This window comes from Prionailurus bengalensis, chromosome B3, assembly GCF_016509475.1.
Source record: "Prionailurus bengalensis isolate Pbe53 chromosome B3, Fcat_Pben_1.1_paternal_pri, whole genome shotgun sequence".
NCBI classification, from domain to species: domain Eukaryota; kingdom Metazoa; phylum Chordata; class Mammalia; order Carnivora; family Felidae; genus Prionailurus; species Prionailurus bengalensis.
The window spans coordinates 84,879,936-84,882,852 of record NC_057355.1 but is presented as its reverse complement, the minus strand read 5'-3'; positions in this window follow the sequence as shown (position 1 = coordinate 84,882,852).

Genomic DNA, 2,917 nt, shown 5'->3' with positions numbered 1-2,917 from the left:
CACTCCGGCTTGGCAGACCGCGGCCTGGACAACTCAGCGACCAGCTCGCGTGGGGCGGAGCGAGGAGGGCCGCCAGCAGCACCGCTTCCGGCCCAGCCCACGTCCGCAGCTCTCGGAGCCGCCGCCTGGCACCACCGGTGACGTCATGCCTCGTACCTGCACCTGGAGCTTGGCCTTGGGGATCCCGGGGCAGCCATGCAGCAGCTGCGTTTTGGGCAGTCACCCTCCCAGATCTTGGTTTCTGCACTTGTAAAACCAAACAGCCTTGTAGTATGCTTCAAAGGTTTGTCAAATAGATTTTAAGATGTACGGCTCATGCTGCATATTCCATACCTAACATGGATGACAGTCTAGCCAAAATACCCGTAAAATAAGAGCCTGAAAGGTAAATTTTGTTTACACTTCTCTGAAATACTTAAGTATAACTAGAGAAAAAGTTAAGTGATATCTGAAGGAGGGCAAAGGGCAGCCCCAAGGTTCCATTTTGACAAATACAAGGCATGTTTTATTATGTTTTAGGAGCGTGTGTGCATGTATAAGGGGATTTTTTTCCCATTTTTCCCAATGTTTAACCAAATTAAAGTCATGATTGCACCGATTACAGTATCACTTAAACTAGTTGGAGCATTTCCAGCTAAAATTATTTTTATTGTAGTTTTAGTATGAAAGTTTTCACACAAGGTTTTGTGAATTGTAGAGGTCAAAAATAAAATACATTATTTGGGCCACAGGGAGCGTTATATGATACTTTAAATTCCATTTTTATGCCAGTCAAAATCCAGAAATACTCTCCAAAGTTATGGCGTAGTGTATCTGTAATTCTACCTGACCCCAACAAGGTCCACACCCCTGTAATCTTAAATATTCCCTTCTCTCTTGTACAAAAATTGTTTTTCCTTACTCTCTGCTTAATATTTTTGTACACTTCTATCCTGCATGTAACTATAACCTAAAAAACCAAAAACCTTAAAGACAAAAGTTGATTATTTGAAAACCAACATTTTAATAATTGGGCATTCATAATCCATTTTCTGGTAATAAAAGCAAGTTAGCTTGTGCTAAGGTAAACAGGTTTTAGTAATATGATCTGAGGCTGCCTAGTGTCATTAGCAAGGGTTGAGACAGTCCAAAACAGCAAAAACAATCTCTGCAATAAACTGAAAAGAAAAAGAGCCAATTGTTAAAGACCTTATGATTTGGCTTTCATAAACAAGAACAGTTCTGCATTACTTGTATTCAAAATCCCTTTCCTCTTAACGACATCAACGATATTATTTAAAAATTTTGTGGAATGTTTATAAATGCATGATTTTATTTTGCAAATTGGTAATTAAACATCAAATTACAATTTTCACTGCTGAAGCAGGACTTGTGTTCATAGTTTACAAGTGTATTTCTTAGTTAACTGAAAATTCAAAATGCAAGTCATATCCCAATATGAACTGGAAGCATTTCCTAAGAGTTACTTTTTTAACACAAATTAGCATTTGAAGGGCAGTCTATTACAAATGAAGGACTGATAGCAACAGAAAAGCATAGAAATTCTAATGGTTTTATTTTGGGCATTAACATTTTTGTCATTATTCCAGACTGTCATAGGTCAACTAAAAGTGGGCAAACAAAGCAATATGTCAAATCTTTCCTTCATTTACCTTGGTAGTGTAAGTTGTATTATATCACTATGACAAAAAAAACATATCCAGATATTAATATATCTACTTGAAAACATAATTGTGGCCTAAATTTATCACTTAATGGTGCTTATAGATCTAAAAAGGTGTAGTTGGATCCACCTATTTCTCTGAAAAGCTAGGAAAACAAAGCTAAAACTTGATAACCAGGAATGTCCATCAAATAAAACAAGATTTTCTTATGGTTTTATCAGAGCTACATACATATTTTAATAGAAAATGTTTTTAAGTTATCCCATCCCTCAAATAAGGGATCACTATCAATGACACATAAGAAAAAATAAGGTGGTAAAACGAAAAATGCACTTTAGGTTGATTTTAAGCATAAAAAAATTTTTAAACCATAGTAGTGGCTTCATTTATGGAGCCCAGATACTGCGCTAAGGACTTTCCTTGTATGAACTCTTCCTCACTTCTAACAGCTGTGAGGTACTACTATAGTTACCAACATTCTACCGATGAGGAGATAAAAGCTTAGAGAGAGTAAGAAACTTACTCATGGGGCTCCTAGGTAGCTCAGTCAGTTGAGCATCTGACTCTTGCTCAGGTCATCGATCCCAGGGATGTGGGATCTATCCACACGATGGGCTCCGTGCTGAACGTGGAGCCTGCTTAAGATTGTCTGTCTCTCACTCTCTGACCCTCTTGCCCATGCTCTTACTTTAAAAAAAAAAGCAGGGGGTGGAAGGAAGAAAGAAACTTGCTCATGGACACAGCAGGTAAGCAGCCAAGCAAGGATTCAAAGTCAGGCAGTTTGCTTCTGAAGCCTATACTCTTAGCTACTCTGCTCCTCTGGGAAAGAAAATGTCAGAAAATGGGCTATTAGGGGCAGAAAATCCCTACATCAAAGGTGAATGTGATAGATGAAAAGATGTGGAGGCAAATTATCAAAGTGTGTATATTTTTGAAGTCTATTCTAAGATACAGCCATTTGCAAGCCCTATATTTAAGAAACAAATGAAAATACCAAGTGAGCAGGTTTTATCTGATGCCATGTGAGCACATTTCTTCTCATTGCAATTTGGTCAGATTTTTTTTGTCTCAAGAATAGACTACTGATATTCAACTAGCAGAATCTTTTATATGGCATTAGTCATAAAATATTAGGTTCTTTGTATACTCTGCCTAAACACAGTAATCTCAATGTTGAAAACTGTACATATTAATCTGAAGTCCGTAGAACACTAGGAGTCTTCTGGCAATAATCAAAAAAACAAGTATAAAGC